This window comes from Palaemon carinicauda, chromosome 6 (assembly GCF_036898095.1).
Source record: "Palaemon carinicauda isolate YSFRI2023 chromosome 6, ASM3689809v2, whole genome shotgun sequence".
Taxonomy (NCBI): Eukaryota; Metazoa; Arthropoda; class Malacostraca; order Decapoda; family Palaemonidae; genus Palaemon; species Palaemon carinicauda.
This window is the reverse complement of record NC_090730.1, coordinates 33,157,312-33,177,250: the sequence shown is the minus strand read 5'-3', so window position 1 is coordinate 33,177,250 and position 19,939 is coordinate 33,157,312. Positions and strand designations below refer to the sequence as shown.

The following is a 19,939-nucleotide window of genomic DNA, read 5'->3' as shown; positions in this document are numbered from 1 at the left end:
CAGAGAACGGTTCTGTTTGAGGGCCACTGAAGTAGCCACAGCTCTCACTTCATGTGTCCTTACCTTCAGCAAAGCAAGGTCTTCTTCCTTCAGATGAGAATGTGCTTCCCTAATCAGGAGCCTGAATAGGTAAGAAACTGAGTTCTTAGACCTTGGAAGAGAAGGCTTCTTGATAGCACACCATAAGGCTTCTGATTGTCCTCGTAAAGGTTATGACCTTTTTAGATAGTACCTAAGAGCTCTAACTGGGCAAAGTACTCTCTCCAGTTCGTCCCCCACCAAGTTGGACAGGCTTGGGATCTCGAACGACTTAGGCCAAGGACGTGAAGGAAGCTCGTTTTAGCAAAAAACCGAGCTGCAAGGAACATGTAGCCGTTTCAGATGTGAAAACTATGTTCCTGCTGAAGGCGTGGATCTCACTTACTCTTTTAGCTGTTGTCAAGCACACGAGGAAAAGAGTTTTTAATGTGAGGTCCTTAAAAGAGGCTGATTGGAGAGGTTCAAATCTTGATGACATAAGGAACCTTAGGACCACGTCTAGATTCCAGCCTGGAGTGGACAACCGACGTTCCTTTGAGGTCTTAAAAGACCTAAGGAGGTCCTGTAGATCTTTGTTGGTGGAAAGATCCAAGCCTCTGTGGCGGAAAACCGCTGCCAACATACTTCTGTAACCCTTAATCGTAGGAGCTGAAAGGGATCTTACGTTCCTTAGATGTAACAGGAAGTCAGCAATCTGGGTTACAGTGGTACTGGATGAGGAAACTGCATTGGCCTTGTACCAGCTTCGGAAGACTTCCCCTTTAGACTGATAGACTCTGAGAGTGGATGTCCTCCTTGCTCTGGCAATCGCTCTGGCTGCCTCCTTCGAAAAGCCCCTAGCTCTTGAGAGTCTTTCGAAAGTCTGAAGGCAGTCAGACGAAGAGCGTGGAGGTTTGGATGTACCTTCTTTACGTGAGGTAGACGTAGAAGGTCCACTCCTAGAGGAAGAGTCCTGGGAATGTCGACCAGCCATTGCAGTACCTCTAGAACCATTCTCTCGCGGGCCAGAGCGGAGCCAACCAACATCAGCCGTGTCCCTTTGCGAGAGGCGAACTTCTGAAGTACCCTGTTGACAATCTTGAACGGCGGGAATGCATACAGGTCGAGATGGGACCAATCCAGCAGAAAAGCATCCACGTGAACTGCTGCTGGGTCTGGAATCGGAGAACAATACAACGGGAGCCTCTAGGTTATCGAGGTAGCGAACAGATCTATGGTTGGCTGACCCCACAGGGCCCAAAGTCTGCTGCAAACATTCTTGTGAAGGGTCCACTCTGTGGGGATGACCTGACCCTTCCGGCTAAGGCGATCTGCCATGACATTCATATCGCCCTGAATGAACCTCGTTACCAGCGTGAGCTTTCGATCTTTTAACCAGATGAGGAGGTCCCTTGCGATCTAGAACAACTTCCACGAATGAGTCCCTCCCTGCTTGGAGATGTAAGCCAAGGCTGTGGTGTTGTCAGAGTCCACCTCCACCACCTTGTTAAGCTGGAGGGACTTGAAGTTTATCAAGGCCAGATGAACCGCCAACAGCTCCTTGCAATAGATGTGAAGTGTCCTTAGCTCCTGATTCCATGTTCCCGAGCATTCCTGTCCGTCCAAAGTCGCACCCCAGCCCGTGTCTGATGCGTCAGAGAAGAGACGGCGGTCGGGTTTCTGAACAGCCAAAGGTAGACTTCCTTGAGAAGAAAGCTGTTCTTTCACCACGTGAGAGTAGACCTCCTCTCTTCGGAAACAGGAACTGAGATCGTCTCTAGCGTCATGTCCTTTATCCAGTGAGCCGCTAGATGATACTGAAGGGGGCGGAGGTGGGGTCTCCCTAACTCGATGAACAGGGCCAGCGATGAAAGTGTCCCTGTTAGACTCATCCACTACCTGACTGAGCATCGGTTCCTTCTCAGCATGCTCTGGATGCAATCTAGGGCTTAGTAGATCCTTGGGGCCGACGGAAAAGCCCGAAAAGCTCGACTCTGAAGATCCATACCCAGGTAGACAATGGTCTGGGATGGGACGAGCTGGGACTCCTCAAAATTGACCAGGAGGCCCAGTTCCTTGGTCAGATCCATAGTCCATCTGAGAATCTCCAGACAGCGACGACTTGTGGGAGCTCTTAAAAGCTAGTCGTCTGACGGAGCCGGACACAAGATCATGGTACTGCTGCACAGTCTTTGAACTGTCAACCATGGGGAAGCGAGGAAGTACAGTGACAACCCGAAGCTGTCTAGACTGTCTGGGTCGTACAGACAACTCCTTATCGGGTTGCTGAGGTTGCCGCACTGCGTCACAACAAGTCACTTCTGCTGGTTGTTGAACGTCTTCCCAGTGACACACTGACTCCGTAAACAAACAATCCTCTAACAAGGACTAAGCTTGGACTGCATGTCTTGCAACACAGCTCAAGGTCTATGGGAGCAGGTGTGGTAACAGACGGGGTTAGCGACTGAAGTGGAACCATTACCCTCCCTGGAAGCATGTTATGCTTAAATAAAAGTCCATAGGAGGCTAAGCAGCTAAAGGCTCCTCTCCAAATGACAGAGTCCTCAAGGGAATATCAGAAGGAGGGAGAATAGCACTTTCTCATCTACAGGAACCATATCCGAGAAAAGCTAAGTTCTCTCAGTGAGGGTTTCACTGGTGCAAAAGCAGCAGACTAGAAGGCAACGTTATGAAACTGCTTGACAGTCTAGTGAGTTGGCAACAACCAAAGATGTGTGACTGAGAAGCATGCGGTAAGGTATGCAGAGCATGCTGTATGCAGAGCATGCTGTATGTAGAGCATGCTGTAAGGTAAGCAGAGCATGTTGCATGGTGTGCGGCTTATGCTGCATGGGATGAGGCTCATGGTGCATGGTATGAGGCTCATGCTGCATGGGATGAGGCTCATGCTGCAAGGGATGAGGCTTATGCCGCATGCGTTGAGGAGGATGCCGCATAGTATGAGGCTCCTGCCTCATGGGTTGAGGCGGTTGCCGCATAGCATGAGGCTCCTGCCTCATGGTTTGAGGAGGATGCCGCATAGCATGAGGCTCCTCATAGCATGAGACTCCTGCCTCATGGGTTGAGGAGGATGCCGCATAGCATGAGGCTCCTGCCTCATGGGTTGAGGAGGATGCCGCATAGCATGAGGCTGCCTCATGGGTAGAGGAGGATGTCGCATAGCATGAGGCTCCTGCCTCATGGGTTGAGGAGGATGCCGCATAGCATGAGGCTCCTGCCTCATGGTTTGAGGAGGATGCCGCATAGCATGAGGCTCCTGTGAGGTTCCTGCCTCAAGAGTTGCGTCTGCCTCAAGGGTTGAGGAGGTAGCTGCGCAGAGAGAGGCTCATGCTGTGAAGAATGCGGTTGCTGCATGCGTTGAGGCGGCTGCCTCATAGCATGAGGTTCCTCAAGAGTTGAGTCTCTTGCCTCAAGAGTTGAGGTTCTTGCCTCAAGAGTTGAGGCTCTTGCCTCAAGAGTTGAGGTTCTCACCTCAAGAGTTGAGGTTCTTGCCTCAAGAGTGGAGGTGGCTGCCTCAAGAGTGGAGGTGGCTGCCGCAAGAGTTGAGGTTGCTGCCTCAAGGATGGTGGAGGTTGCCACAACGCAAGAGGTTGCTGCCTCGAGGATGGAGGAGGTTGTCGCAACACATGAAGCTCCTGCCTCAAGGGTAGAGGAGGTTGCTGCAAAGCATAAGGCTCCTGCCTCAAGTGTTGAGGAGGTTGCCTCATAGCAAGAGGCTCCTGCCTCAAGGAAAGTGGAGGTTGCTGCACAGCGCTGGTATCTGGCAACTCCCAAAGCGGCAGCTCACGCGTGGAGGTAGGTTGAGGAACCTCAACATCATACGTCTGGCAGGGTGGACTGCGCAGAGGTGGAGGAGTGCTCGCAGGAGGAGGTGTGCTAACCTTCTCTGCCTGAAACTCCTGCATCAACACCGCAAGCTGAGACTGCATTGTCAGCAGCATAGACCACTAGAGTTTAAGAAAGACAACAACAAACGGAGCTACTGTCCGTTGAGACTGAGGGTCTAAAACACCTGGTGCGGCAACAGACGGAGTTACTGTCTGTTGCGATACCACCTTACCTCTCTGGGAGGTGTGCAGTTGTCGTACTGCAGCAAGTCCGAACTGACCCAGTGCTAATGGCACCACCTAGGAGTTGGACTTGCGCGGAAGGGACCGACTTGCACTTAAAAGCTGCAAGATTTGGTCCATGGTTTCTGCGAGAAACCTCTTCCGCAGACGAGGAATAAAAGGGCTCTCTCGTCTTTGTGTGGGTGGGGTGATCACGTCGGCTACGTGAGTTGGTAACACCCGAAACCACGGAGGGAAACGTCTGTTCGTCGATCAAGGCCTGATGAACCCATAAGTCCTTCGACGTTACTTCTCCCCTGGGCTTGGGAGCTTGTAAGAGGTCCCAGACTAGGCGAACAACTGGCACGAACAGACGAACCCTCGAACGCAACACTGTAACACTTTGCGCTTATCACTTTATCACTTTTGATTTTCTGTTTGCACTTATTTCACTGAACTCGAAACTTTAAGTGGTTTGTACCTGAAACACGCAATTCTATCCTTCATTAAAAGTTAGTAATTGCGAAAACAGTATTACAATGTAACAGAAAAACATAATGAAAGATAAATAATTCAGTGGCTGGAAAAGAGACTAAACACTAGATCAAATAAACTACGTTTAAAATCTCTCACCGCATAACGCCTGAGAACAAGAATAAAACTCTAGAAACGTTTACCTTCTTCCCCTAAAGAGACTAGGGAGAAGAGCAAAAACGATAACAACGTTACCCGCTTGAACGAAACGTTTATCCTCCTCTCTCTCCCTCCGTCTCTATCTCTCTCTCTCTCTCTCTTGACTTAGCACCTGAGAGAAGAGCCCAATTATATATATCGTTAAAACATATTATTGTTAAAGGAAAAAAACTGAAAGATTTCCCAAATAAAAAGTTCCTTTATTAGAATTAAAACCATTTAAGCTAAGAAAGAATGAACAAAACGCTAGAATCGGTTTACTCTTACTGCAACGTGACACCGTGATAGACTCTCTCTCTATCGTAACGATAGAGCGCAAGTTGAACGTTCTGAACGTCAACAACTGCAGAGACAAAACAAAACGTTAGTTCAACTTTGAAAACAGTACGAGACTATCAAAGAAATTTTTTCAAAAACATTAAAATAGCATAATATGTTAACAGGTAAAAACGAAATGACGGACTCAATGTTAATTAACTTCGGTACCAAGAAAAGACCGCCTACTATTAGGAAAGGTCGAATATAAACAAATAAGTTTATAAAAGGAAGTTAATCAAAGAGGCCTATAAAAGGCGGAGAGATATAAAATAAATCTATAACTTTTGTTAAGCAAAATTAAGAGAGTCTATACTCTCTTCGACACCAACACTTCCGTCTAAGGGAAGGGTCGGCCATTTAAAAGTGAAAGAGAGTTCATACTCTCTTCGTACCAAATTTAAATCAAAAATTAAATCAAATTAATTCCAAAAACTTGCTAAGCTAATGATATAGCTTCCTGAATAGCGAAGGCTAAACTCTAGAGCAAATACATCACCAAATCGTGAGCAATAACTCCAGAATCAACAGCGTATCCATGTAGGTCTAGCCGGAGGCACAACAGAGGAAAAATTGAGGTGGTGTTGACAAGAAGTACTGGAGTACCTGACCACAGATGGCGCTGTGGTGTTCACCCCCACCTGTATAGCGATCGCTGGCGTATCCCGACCGTAGATTTCTGTCGGCAACAGAGTTGACAGCTACATGATTATCGGGTAAGATTAATATTGAAAAATAAATTTTTGAATATACTTACCCGGTGAATATATAATAGCTGACGTCTCTGACGGCTCGACAGATTCCAAAAACTCGCGAGCGATCGCCATGAAGGTTGCGGGTGTGCCCACCAGCGCCGACTATCGGCCAGATACCGCATATACTTGTAAACAGCTCAAGTTCTTCTCAGTCCCCTATGTCTCTATCGGGGAGGAAGGGAGGGCCTTTAATTTATATATTCACCGGGTAAGTATATTCAAAAATTTATTTTATGATCAAAATATCATTTTTAAATATTAAACTTAGCCGGTGAATATATAATAGCTGATTCACACCCATGGTGGTGGGTAAAGACCAGTATTAATACAATAAAGGCGTATATGCTTAGAGTTTTTGACAGTTATATCATAACAAAACCCAAATAAATATAGGTACCTGGTAAGGAAGCTGACTCTAACGATTACTCTGCCTTGTTAGTCCGCTTTCCTCACGAAGCCCAGCCATCCTCTCAGGATGCTGAAAGACTCCCAGGAGCTGTTATATCCAGGGCGACAACCCATACAACAGGACCTCATCAAAACCCTTAATCTGGGCGCTCTCAAGAAATGACATTTGATCACCCGCCAAATCAAAAAGGATGCGAAAGGCTTCTTAGCCTTCCGTACAACCCAAAACAAGATTAAAAACATTTCAAGAGAAGATTAAAAGGATATTGGAATTAAGGGAATGTAGTGGTAGAACCCTCACCCACTACTGCACTCAATGCAACGAATGGACCCAGTGTGTAGCAGTCCTCATAAAGAGTCTGGACGTCTTTTAAGTAAAATGAAGCGAACACCGACTTGCTCCTCCAAAAGGTCGCGTCCATAATACTTCGCAGAGATCTGTTTTGCTTAAAGGCCACGGAAGTTGCTATCGCTCTTACTTCGTGCGTCTTGACCTTAAGCAAGCAACGATCTTTTTCACTTAAGTGAGAATGAGCCTCTCCGATTAAAAATCTAATAAAATACGATAAAGCATTTTTAGACATAGGCAATGAGGGCTTCTTAACTGAGCACCATAAGGCCTCAGATTCACCTCGTAAGGATCTGGTACGAGCTAAATAAAACTTAAGAGCTCTAACTGGGCACAGTACTCTTTCAAGCTCGTTGCCTACGATCTCTGATAGGCAAGGTATATCAAAAGATTTAGGCCAAGGACGAGAAGGCAGTTCATTTTTGGCCAAGAAACCAAGCTGAAGCGAACATGTGGCTTTATCTGTAGAAAAGCCGATGTTTTTACTAAAGGCATGGATCTCACTGACCCTTTTAGCCGAAGCCAAGCACACTAAGAAAAGCGTCTTGAGGGTGAGATCCTTCAGGGAGGCTGAATGTAATGGCTCAAACCTGTCGGACATTAGGGACCTTAGGACCACGTCTAAGTTCCATCCAGGAGTTGCCATACGACGCTCCTTAGAGGTCTCGAAGGACTTAAGGAGATCTTGGAGATCTTTATTATTGGACAGATCTAAGCCTCTATGTCTGAACACAGAAGCCAACATGCTCCTGTAGCCCTTAATAGTGGGAGCAGAGAGGGAGCGAACATTTCTCAGATGCAGGAGAAAGTCTGCAATTTGGGCTACAGAGGTACTGGAAGAGGAAATGGATGATGACTTGCACCAGTCTCTAAAGACTTCCCACTTCGACTGGTAGACCTTGATGGTAGATGCTCTCCTAGCTCTCGCAATCGCTCTGGCTGCCTCCTTCGAAAATCCTCGAGCTCTTGAGAGTCTTTCGATAGTCTGAAGGCAGTCAGACGAAGCGCGGGGAGGCTTTGATGAAGACTCCTTACGTGGGGCTGCCGTAAGAGATCCATCCTTAAAGGTAGACTCCTTGGAACGTCTACCAGCCATTGAAGTACCTCTGTGAACCACTCTCTCGCGGGCCAGAGTGGAGCAACCAATGTCAACCTGGTCCCTTCGTGAGAGGTGAACTTCTGCAGCACCTTGTTTAGGATCTTGAAAGGTGGAAAGGCATAAACGTCCAGGTGAGACCAGTCCAGCAGGAAAGCGTCTATGTGGGCTGCCTCTGGATCTGGAACTGGAAAGCAGTAAGTTGAGAGCCTCTTTGTCAGAGAAGTCGCAAAAAGATCTATGGTGGGTTGACCCCATGTCATCCATAGCTTCTCGCACACAGTCTTATGCAACGTCCACTCCATGGAGATGACTTGTCCTCTTCTGCTGAGGCCGTCCGCCAAGACATTCATTTTCCTTGCACAAATCTCGCCAAAGGAGAGATGTTACTTGCCTTAAATGGAGTTCCTTCTGATCCGTGGATCAAAGACCCGAGCCTTCCAGACTGTCCAGTGGAGCTCCCTAACCCAAATCCGATGCATCTGAAAACAACACATGGTTTGGGTTCTTGATCGCAAGAGAAAGACCTTCTCGAAGTCTGATGTTGCTGTCCCACCAAGTCAGACATGTCTAGACTGAGTTGGAGATTGGGAAAGAGATACTCTCTAAGCCCTTCTCCTTGCTCCAATGGTTTAGGTGAAATTGGAGAGGGCATAGGTTGAGTCTCCCCAGAGAGATAAACTACTCCAGCGATGAAAGAGTTCCCACGAGGCTAGTTCAAACTCTTACAGAGCAACTGTTTTTCTCTTGCAAGTGAAGGACTTTTAACAGAGCTTGTTCCATTCTTGCGGGAGACGAAAAGGCCCGAAAAATCAGACACTGTATCTCCATTCCCAAATAAAGAATAGTCTGGGATGGGGTACTGTAAGTTACGACTTCTCTACGTTCAATATGAGACCTAGCTCCTTGGTTAGGTCTAATGTCCATTAGAGGCTCTCCAGACAGCGATATAATGACGACGCCCTGATTAGCCAGTCGTCAAAATAAAGGGAGGCTCTGAATCCTCAAAAAATGTAGAAAGCTTGCTCCATTTTGCAAGGGCCTTGTAAAAACAAGAGGAGCAGGAATGAGGTCGAAGTACAGTGCTCGACATTGGTACATTACTTTCCCGTCCACAAACCTCAGATGTTGTTGAAAGTTTGGATGAATCGGGATGTGGAAGTATGCATCCTGAAGGTCGAGAGAGACCATCCAGTCACCTTCCCTTAATGCTGCCAAGACAGATTTGGTAGTCTTCATCGTGAAGTTTGTCTTGACAATGAACACATTGAGCGCACTTACCTCTTAAGTACCCCTGCAGTGAACGTGGCTGCCAGATCATTGGAGCCATCCCTGATAGCCTTGATCCTGCAGAGAACGTGGCTGTCAGATCATTGGAGCCATCCCTGATAGCCTTGTTCATGCATGACATAATTGTACAGCAAAACTTCAAACGCTCGAAAAACTCCTAACAGGAGATGGTCTACCTCTGAAGCCGACCATAAAATCTTGGAGCGTCTCATGGCCAGGTGACGGGGAGAGTCTATGAGGCTTGAGAAGTCTCCCTGGGCAGAGGCAGGAACTCCCAAGCCGAGAACTTCTCCCGTGTCATACCAGACGCTCGCTCTATAAGCCAGATTAAAAGGAGGGAAAGCAAAGGCTGTCTCCCCCAAACTCCTCCTGGTGATCAACCAGTCGCCTAGCAAACGTAAAGCTCTCTTAGAAGAGCAAGAGAGCACTAGCTTAGAAAACAACGGCTTCGAAGTAGCTAGGCCTAGTGTAAACTCTGACGAAGGCGAACGAGGAGCAGCAGTTACAAAATGGTCCGGACAAAGATCCTTAAAAATCAGCATGATTTTTTTAAAGTCCATAGAGGGCTGAGCAGCTTTAGGCTCCTCTCCGTCTGACAAAGTCCCCAAAGGAATATCAGTAGGAGGGGGATCAGCAACTTCCTCATCTGAAGGAACCTCGTCCGACAATTGCCGAGTCTCATGAAAAGGAGAGACCTGCCGCGGTGGCAATGCTTGACAGGCAAAGTTCACACGCACAGGAGCAGCAGTAGCAGTCAAGGGAGCGACGTCATGTCGCTGCTGAAAGGACTGACCAGCAACAACAACAGGAGTTGATGGACGCTCGACGTCAAGTCGAGACTGCCTTGACTGCCTAGACTGAGCAGTCAAAACAACCCTTGACTGCGGTGCTTGACGCTCAACGTCAAAACAAGGCAACTGAGCTGGTTGGCGAACGTCCTGAACGTCAATACGAGACTGCGGCAGCGGCTGAACATCAACACGAGGCTGCGGCAGCGGCTGAAAGTCAACACGGGACTGCAGCGAGTGAGGATCCAAGTCACGTGACTGATGTGACAAACTACCGACATCACGTTTCATAACGTCAAAAGGATGAGTAAATGCTTGTTTGGGCGGCTGACGGCCAGAGTCTCGTTTAGCGTAACGGCGACTCCAAAGCGAAGGTTCATCGTGAACCTGCTCAACGTCATACTTCTCCATAAGGGAGGCAAGCTTAGTCTGCATGTCCTGCAGGACAACCCATTTAGGATCAACGGGAGTCGGAACGGGCCGAGACGACAGTAACGTCTGTGTTGGCAAAACATTGCCTTTACCGCGACCCTCGGAGGTTCGGACCCCGTATTACGCTTGCGTTTAATAGGCGAACCGTCTTCCGACGACTGCAAAGGGTCAGAGCTGTCCCCATGGCTACAGCCAGGACGCTGGACCTGTCCTGAAGGGACTGACTTTCGCTTAAAGGGTCTAGAAACCTTGCGCCAAGGTTTCTTTTGCGAAAAGTCTTCGGATGACGAGGAGAAACTTCGTCTCTCCTGTCTTATGGCAAGGACGTGCTTGCCGAGCAACGTCTGATACCTTTGAGGGAACGTCTGTTCGTTGGTCTACACTCCTCACTCCGTTAGGTCCTACGACATTCCTTCTCCCTGGTGCATGGGAGCCTGAAAGAGGTCTCGGACTAGGCAAGTGACAAGCACGAACAAACGAACCCTCCGCAACACAGCACATGTTTTCTAGCACTCACTTCACTGATATCGTATTTTACAATAATTTCACATTAGGCATGAATAAAACTGATATCTACCTGAAGCACGCAATTCTCTCTTACATCAAAAGGTTATAATTGCGAAATGAGTCGTATAATGTAAGCACATTAGTACAAAATGAAACACACATGCAAAAATAAAAAAAAAAATATACAAATATATCGAATAAAACGGAAATATATAAAGTTAAAAAGGATCAGTGACTGGGGAGGAGACTAAACTCTAGTTCACTAAAGACTACGTTTTCAATCTCTCACCGTACAGTGCCTTGGGACGAGAATAAAAACTAAAAACGTTTTATCCTCTCTCCCCGTACAGAGACTTGGGACGAGAGTAAAAAACTGAATCGAGAACAACGTTACTCGCTCCCAAACTCCTTACTTGGGACGAGAATAAAGATCGGATCGTTCTCTCTTTCTCTCTCTCTCTCTCTTGTCACGCACAAGAGAATTGCCCACTCACCCTTCGTCAATAAACAGGTTATTTGACCAAAGCAAAAAAACTGAAAGGACTAAGAAATTGAAAATTAACAAGTTCCTTTAAATTAGTATTTAAAACACTTCAGTTTGAAAGAAGATTGAATAAAACGTCAAAATCGATTTACTCTTTCTGCAAAGTGAAACCGTGATTCTCTCTTTCTCTATCGTAACGATAGAGCGCAAACTGCGTAGCATAAATAAACCAAACGTTAGTTCATCTTTGAAAAAACAGCACGAAGACTATTCAAAGAATATCTTTCTTAAAATATTTTCTAAAAAATATTCATTTCATAACTCTTACAGAGCAAATGATTTAAACTTAACGAAAATAAAAGTTGAATGGGCTCAACGTTGTTTAACTTCGGTTTCCAAGTTAGGACCGCCTACATCTCGGACTAGGGGAGGAATAGGTAAAGGCCGCATATAAACAAAACATAAAATTTATCTTGATGTTTAGTATAAATGGAAAGCTAATCGAAGAGGCCTAATAAAGGCGGGTAAGATATAAAATATATAGAGGAAAATCTATAATTATCAACAATAATTTATAACGTGATAAAATAATTACTAAAAGCCTAAAACACACTTCCGTACACTGAGGGAAGGGTCGGCCATCTTTACTCTATGGAAAAACCAGAGATAAAAAAGCAAGGGCAAAACACTTTTACTCTCCTTTCAAAAACATTTCTTTTGAAGATAGTATTGAATAATCCAACACGGCGAAAGCAATAAAACCAAAACCAAGTACTTCACCAATTCGGTAGAAAACTCGAGGTCGTAAGGCGAGTGGAATCGACTTGTCGATGAAACCGACAGAGAAGAACTGGAGCTGTTTACAAGTATATGCGGTATCTAGCCGATAGTCGGCGCTGGTGGGCACACCCGCAACCTTCATGGCGATCGCTCGCGAGTTTTTGGAATCTGTCGAGCCGTCGGAGACGTCAGCTATTATATATTCACTGGCTAAGTTTAATATTTAAAAACCAACAATAATTTATAACGTGATAAAATAAATACTAAAAGCCTTAAACACACTTCCGTACACTGAGGGAAGGGTCGGCCATCTTTACTCAATAGAAACACCAGAGATAAAAAAAAAAAAGAGCAAGGGCAAAACACTTTTCCTCTCCTTTCAAAAGCATTTCTTTTGAAGATAGTATTGAATAATCCAACACGGCGAAAGCAATAAAACCAAAACCAAGTACTTCACCAATTCGGTAGAAAACTCGAGGTCATAAAGCGAGTGGAACCAACTTGTCGACAGGACCGACAGAGAAGAACTGGAGCTGTTTACAAGTATATGCGGTATCTGGCCGATAGTCGGCGCTGGTGGGCACACCCGCAACCTTCATGGCGATCGCTCGCGAGTTTTTGGAATCTGTCGAGCCGTCGGAGACGTCAGCTATTATATATTCACTGGCTAAGTTTAATATTTAAAAACCACATTTTACCTTAGAAATAAACAGAAATACAACCTAACCTACTATTGCAAACCTAACCTAACTTGGGATTCTGTGTATTAATCTATCCCTGCAATCCCCCATAGGATGCCGAGTCCTTACCTTATTGTTTGGAGGTTGAATCTGAGGTTATCCAATACAGTTTGATCGTCTCAATTGTAGTCGAGGAAGTGATTAATGAAAGAGTTTATTTTCCAAGGCTCAATTGTACCATTTCTTGGTTTTGAAATAGAAAAATATGAAATTTCTTGAGGCACGGCACAACAATTCATAAGTACAAGGTATTCCAAAATGTCCTGTAATGCTACCTTACAACTGGTCACCATTTGCAATCACCATCAAGGTTGTCAAACAGAGCCATTTCCACTATCACTTGACATTTTTCACAGCGAACTACCTGCATTCACTTCTAAAGAGATCCTGCCACTCGGATTTAGAAATGGTTCTACCGTGTTACTTGGTTAAGAAGGAATTCGCAGTTATGATCTTCTCTTTTAGAGAAAGTAAGAGGTGTTACTGGCGTGTTTATAGTTGCTTAAAATTGTTCAAAAGTTAAAGGTGTCTGGTTTCAGTTCCATAAGAATGGATGTTCTCCAGAATGTCAGCCGGGCAAGCACAACACCCACTGTGGTGACCAACCACAACAGTGGCCTTTCCAGTAAACAGCTTAACCTCACGGTCCTGGGATCAATCTGCTGACATGAGAATGTGAGGCAAACACGTTACCACTGAACTAGCCAGGAATTTCCGAAGACAACAGGCATTTTACAATAGAAAACACCTATTTTTTAGTAGAAAATATCGTCCCGTCCGTAACTATAAAACCCGTAGATGCCGATATCTGTAAAAGTCATATTTTTTAAGTTAGAAGGATGAGTGAAACAAGAGAAGTAAGGTTAGGTCATGGAGTCTTAGGGGTGTCACAGCCCACACCTGGGTAAGGTCAAACGTCTTAGGTGGTTAAGTTCGGCTGGGGAACCTTAGGTTACATGGCGTCCATTTGCTTCACTAATGAAACATGGTTCTTCAATCTTTATCTATTGTTTAAACTGTTTTATAAGTTGAAAAATAAGGATTTCCGACAATTACCATCATCGAACCCATTCATCATCACTATAGATACACCAGGGTTTACATATGATTATTTCTTGTGTACTTTCCAATGGATATTTTTAAGAACTATAATAAGTTTGTTGTTTACGTAAGGGCAACATTGTATCTGCACAAATTACATTATGCTTTGCAATGTGATGCAAGTTTCCAAGATGTTGGTTAATATTTACAAGTGTCAGCTGATTTCTGCACTCGGTATATTCCGTTCAGCCCTGAAACTATTGCCTCAAAAAAAAGGGAAAATGTTTTTACTCCCGAAAAAAACATGTATATTGGTTACGAAATATCTTCAAATGGTTTTAAAAATAATAAACTTGTAACTGTAATTCAAGACATTGCACGGTTCCCGCCCGTCGGACATGCCAACAGCTGCACAGCAACGCCGCCCAGAAATCAGCTGTTATGTTAGTAGTAGTAGTTCAGTCACGTAAGATATGAAAACTATGAAAAAAAAACTTTCTTATTATTATTGTTAGTAGTAGTAGTAGTAGTAGTAGTAGTAGTAGTAGTAGTAGTAGTAGTAGCAGCAGTAGTAGTAGTAGTAGTAGTACCTCAGTTATAACTCTATTATTATTATTATTATTATTATTATTATTATTATTATTATTATTATTATTATTATTATTATTATTATTATTATTATTAGCTAAGCTACAACCTTAGTTGGAAAAGCAAGATTCTATAAGACCAAGGGCTCCAACAGCGAAAAAGAGCAGAGTGAGGAAAGGAAACAAGGAAATAAATAAACACTATAAGAAGTAAGAAAAACTAAAAATAAAATATTTTAAAAACATTAAAACAGGTAATTCATATACAGTATATACTATAAAAAAGACTTATTTCAGCCTGTTCAACAAAAACACATTTGCTGCAAGTTTGAACTTTTGAAGTTCTACTGATTCAACTATCTGATTAGGAAGATAATTCCACAAGTGTCCTCCCTGATTGCAGTATGCAAAACTGAGGATATATATGTAATCCTGCTACAGGAAACACTTCTAACAGCAGGGGAAAAAAACTCAGAATAGCAGGTTACAACGCCTACACTACACCACAGATAGGCACAGAGGCTTAGCCACAAGGTTACACAACCCAATTCCTTATGGGACCAATGTAGAGACACTAGCAGTAACAATAACATTACTGAATCAAAAAGTGGACGTATACAATATATACAGAAAACTAAACAGGGAGGACACACGAGAGCTACAGCTAACATAACATTTTGCTCATGCAGAAAGAACACCAACAATCATATGTGGGGATTTTAATGCACACCACTCTATACTATCATCCCCATCAATGACTAACCCCTCAGTCTTTGCCCTGGAGGTATTTGAATGAGTCGCCCTCCTAAACACAGGGCAACCTACACACTTAAGAGGAGGCAGATTGGATCTGACCTTTGCTACAACAGCAATAAGAAACTTAACCAGATGGCAAGTACACTCAACCCTGATTAGTGATCACTTTGCCACAGTAACAGAATTGGAGATGCAACAGCTACCTCCAATTCCACCACCTCCACCAAGATGGAACCATGACCTAGCAGACTGGGTCTGCTTTCGACTAGCCATAGAGGAATGGGCAGCAAGCTACAATCCTCCAGAGGACATAGATCAGCTAGAAAAAGACCTAGTTGATGCCTTCTACAATGCAGCTAACAGAGCTATGCCCCTAAAGGCAGCAAGAGGTAACCATACATACAAGGACTCCTGGTACTACTGCCCAGAAGTCAGGAGGTTGAAAATCAGACTAAACAGAGTCACAAAAATATACAGAAGAAGGTCCACAGTAGAAAAAAGAGAACTACTGCAAACAGTCAAAACTGAAACACAACAAAGAATCCATGAAATGAGAATTGAAAAATGGATGGAATTGTGCTCAAGCCTGCCAGGGTACACAACTCTAACTGAACTGTGGAAATGGCTACACGAAGTAGCCGGTAAAAAAAATGAAAACTCCAATTGCAATACACCCACACCCACAAGAGGAGGCAGAAAGAATTGCAACAATCTTTGCAAACAGAGCACTCAGCTAATCTTTCCCCTGAAACCAGAATGCTCCAAGAACAACTGGCACCAGCCAGGTGGGAAGAGATCACAACACAGCCTGCCAGCAGCAGGATGACACAGACACCCTTATACACAGTCGAGGAACTAAGAGCAGTACACAAGACAGGAAAAGATACTGCGTTAGGAGAAGACAAGATCACCTACACAATGATCAAGCACATGGGTCCAGCAGGAGAAACCGCATTCCTGAGGATATTAAACAAAACACACCTTGAGCACACAAGGCCTCAAGCCTGAAGGCAACAAGACACGCAACCAATCCCAAAGCCAAAGGATCCAGGAAATCCTGGACCAATAGCCTTAGTATCCTGTATGAAAAAAAAAAAAAAAACAGGAGAAAAAATGGTCCTAAACAAGATGAAATATAAAATTGGTCCCCTACACAAGCAGCTATATGCATATCAGGAGGGAGTTGGTACTTCTGAATGCATCACTGATGTTTTAAGCTGCATAAATCAAAAGAAGGCAACAATAGTCTTCATAGACTTTGAAAAAGCCTTCGAGCTATCAAGCCCGGCAGCAATGCTGCAATCAGTGGCCAAAAAGGGAGTTAAAGGTCACCTACTAGCATGGACTAAAAACTACGTGCTAGGAAGGCTAGCTAGAGTCAAATTCCAAGGAGTGATTTCTACGTTTTACGAATTGGAAAACGGCACACCACAAGGAGGGATTCTCAGCCCCCTCCTATTCAACATCCTCATGGACAATATAGCCTCACTCCAACTTCCTGAAGGAGTAGACATATTTGTCTATGAAGATGATGTATGTGTAATAGCTCAAGGATCAGTCAGGATGATCAAAATGCATAGAGCACTCAATGCCATTATTCACAAATCCAATGAGCTTGGACTAAAAATAAACATTAGCAAAACTAAGGCTATGTCAATTAAAGCCCAAAACCCCCTGCAACCACTCACAATAGGAACAGAGCCCCTAGAATGGGTGGACAAATACACATACCTGGGAGTAATAATAGACATATAACTCACCTTCAGGGAAGAAGTCAAATATCTCACGGAAAAAGCAGATACCAGACTGGCAGCCATGAGATATATATCCAAACTCAATGATAGAGCAAATGAGCATGTCCAAAAGAAATATTATCTAGCCTGTTCCAGATGGAATATGCTGCCCCTACACTTACAGACCTAACGGATACTGAAAAAGCCGCAATAGAGGTAATTCAAAACAATGCCATGAGGCTCATGTTAGGATCTACAATAAGGACAAGACTGTGCAACCTAAGGATGGAGACTGAATTTCCATTCCTTGAGGATGGAATTGCACTAAGAAATGCAAGTACAATTACAAAGATGTTCCTCTCAGACAGAGACTCAATTACCAAAAAGAGAGTAAAAGAGGAACTGGTAAAACACCCTGAGGTTCAAACCCCAAGCTCTTATGGCAAAGACCATAGTAACAAAATAAAGAGCCTGAGTCTAACCAAAGTACTCCTTCGGCTAAGCCCAGACACAGGGCAGGGGGCACAGCACATTCCAGCATGGAAAAAGCAAGTAGCAAGTTTCAGCTACACCAAGCTCCCAAGGGCAAAAGAAGACTGCACAATAGAGGAACTAAGAAATGCAGCACAAGCAGCAATACACTCTGCAGAGACAGTAGACCCTGGAACCCAAACGGCGGGAGCTGTAGTCTGCTCCTGCAAATTCACAGCATGCTGGAGGACATCCAACAATGTCTCCACCCTGCAGACAGAGCTTGTTGCAATACAACAAGCACTAAAATACTCTATTGAAAATGAGGAAGGACCAGTAGTCATACATACTGATTCACGATCCTCAATGCAAGCCCTGCAACAGGACAAAAATAAAGAAAACAAGGCCCTGATAGCTGATATCAAATCCCTCCTATATCAGCACAATGAAAGAGATAGACTAATAACTCTAAACTGGATCCCCAGTCACATCGGGATACCAGGGAATGAGAAGGCTGATGAACTAGCCAAAAGCCTCAGACACCTCCAAAGTGTACAGGTGCACATACAGCCTGCACTGCAACAAATCAAAAACAAAATAAAAACACAGCTCAAGGACAACCTAATCAAGGAACTACACAAGGGGATAGAGAATGGCTCTCCCTCTGCTGCATGGTACGAATGGGCCACGGAGCTAGAACCTCCACCCATAGACAGATTCACCCCAAGGAAACAGGCTGTATGCATGCAAAGACTCAGACTGGGATACAAGGCAAACTGGGAAATCCTAGACAACAATCAGAGACCGTATGAACACTGTGATGTCACACCACAAGACGCCCTCTTGCACTATCTACTAGAGTGCAGAGAAACAGCACAGCTGAGAGGTGATCTACAAGTAGACACCAACACACCACAGGCCGGGCAAGCCACGGCCACACTGGCAAAGGCAATTGTCGAAAGCATAGGCACACACAATTGCTTTCAAGATAACCTCCACCAAGGTAAGGACCTCAAAATCCACATCATACCATCTCATCCCCTCATTGTAAGGCACTATCCACATCATCCTCTGTAATTTCTAAACTAAACCTACTACTAGAAATTTTTCCGCAGGGGCCCAAGGGAGTAAAGGGTTGGACAACCCCACCTGCCTCCTTTCCCCTACTATTCAAAGGCTTTACACCCCAACTTTCAAACTACTACTATCCGGGAAATGATGGCCCTCTACTACTACCACCATCATCCTTACCCTGTCCACAACTTTCTCTACCACTGAAAACTTTTCAAATTTTCCTTTAATGTGATAACCTACCTTATATTTTTATACAGGTTACCTACGGGCCAACCAAGGGAATGGCCCTTGACAACAATAACTGTTGTCTATAATCTACAACAACAACTATAACAACAATTCCACAACTTAGTCACAGCTGGAATAAAACTTCTAGAATACTGTGTAGTATTGAGCCTCATGATGGAGAAGGCCTGACTATTAGAATTAACTGCATGTCTAGTATTACGAACAGGATGGAACTGTCCAGGAAGATCTGAATGTAAAGGATGGTCAGAATTATGACAAAAATTATGCAACATGCATAATGAACTAATTGAACGACGGTGCCAAAGATTAGTAACTAGATCGGGAATAAGAAAGTTAATAGACCGTAAGTTCCTGTCCAACAAATTAAGATGAATATCGGCAGCTGAATACCGGACAGGAGAACAACGCCCAAAACAAGATGGAATGAAAGAATTAGAACATTTCTTCAAAATAGATTGATCACCGAAAATCTTGTAAGACTTTCTCAATAAGCCAATTTTTTGTGCAATTGAAGAAGACGCAGACCTAATGTGTTTCTCAAAAGTAAATTTGCTATCGAGAATCACACCTAAAATTTTAAAGGAATCACACAAAGTTAAAGAAACATTATCAATGCTGAAATCCGGATGTTGAGGAGCTACTCCCCTTGACCAACTTACAATCATACTTTGAGTTTTGTTAGGACTCAACTTCATACCCCATAATTTGTACCATACACTAATTTTAGGTAAATCTCTATCAAGGGACTCAGCAACCCAAATCTACATTCAGGGGATGAAATTGGTGCAAAGAGATTAGCATCATCTGCATATGCAACAAGCTTTTTTCTAGGCCAAACCACATGGCATGTGTATATAGTACGAAAAGTAATGGGCCAAGAACACTAGATATCACATTCATATAGTCTCTATGGTGCCTATCAACAACAACGCTTTGAGATCTATTACTTAAAAATTCAATAATAATGCTAAGAAATGACCCACATACTCCCAAGTGTTTGAGTTTGAAAACAAGGGCCTCGTGATTAACACGGTCAAAGGCAGCACTAAAATCAAGGCCAATCTTACGAACTTCCTGACCACAATCAATGGATTTCTGCACAGCATTGGAGATTGTAAGAAGGGCATCACATGTTCCAACTTCCAAGGCCTTTACGAAAACCAAATTGAAAACTAGGAAACAGGTGATTACCTTCAGCAAACCTATTAAGGCATTTTGTTAAAAGACGTTCAAAATTTTTAGATAATATGGAAGTTATGGAAATTGGGTGGTAATTAGTTGGACTTAAGCTACCACTAACACA

General features: G+C 44.1%; 1 protein-coding gene across 3 annotated transcripts in view; it reads right to left on the bottom strand.

Moving 5' to 3' along the window:
• Nucleotides 1-14,214, bottom strand: part of LOC137642545 (uro-adherence factor A-like) — an 82,559-nt gene extending 68,345 nt beyond the window's left edge. The window contains exons 1-2 of one of the 3 annotated variants that reach the window (XM_068375196.1): nucleotides 14,086-14,179; nucleotides 12,795-13,384 (exon numbers count right to left, since the gene is read on the bottom strand). The gene's annotated coding sequence lies outside the window, so the exon portion shown is untranslated. Of the gene's footprint in view, nucleotides 1-12,794; nucleotides 13,385-14,085 lie in introns of all 3 variants that reach the window. The other 2 variants (XM_068375195.1, XM_068375197.1) reach the window with 2 other exon arrangements.
• Between the last annotated feature and the right edge of the window lie 5,725 nt (nucleotides 14,215-19,939).